The sequence below is a fragment of the Poromitra crassiceps genome (assembly GCF_964638095.1).
Source record: "Poromitra crassiceps genome assembly, chromosome: 16".
Taxonomy (NCBI): domain Eukaryota; kingdom Metazoa; phylum Chordata; class Actinopteri; order Beryciformes; family Melamphaidae; genus Poromitra; species Poromitra crassiceps.
This window is the reverse complement of record NC_139645.1, coordinates 20,414,992-20,415,571: the sequence shown is the minus strand read 5'-3', so window position 1 is coordinate 20,415,571 and position 580 is coordinate 20,414,992.

Here is a 580-nt window from a genome sequence, read left to right as displayed (position 1 = left end):
AAATAATTATAACCGCACGAGAGAGAAAAAATGCTCCCGGTGTGTAAGGCCCTTTAAATGGAGGCCATACTGTTTGGGTAACAAACAAAACACATTTAAGGTTCTGGTCACATGGTGCAGTTGGGCATTCAAAGGTTGTGATAGGTCAGGCGTAATGAAAGCACTTGACATAGGCCTACCACACCAGGACTTTCACAAGAATTGGAAAATATCCCCAAATTACACTAATCAATCAAATCAATTATGGAAACGTAAAATCAGAATCCCCCAGTTTTGCAGTGGTCATAAAAGAAGCATGAATTCGAAATAGCTGTGACCAGATGTGTGATGTCAGTTAAAAACTAAAAATATTGTGCACTCCGTGGGCGGATTTTTTCCCAGTTTATTTGAACCAGATTCATTCCAGATCCCTTAAAAAGTGTATATATATATATATATATATATATATATATATATATATATATATATATATATATATATATAGTATGGCCCTGTGTCTGTCTGTTTGTTTGGAGTTGCAAGTTGCTTTTTTATAGAGTATATAGTGTGTGTGTGTGTGTGTGTGTGTGTGTGTGTGTGT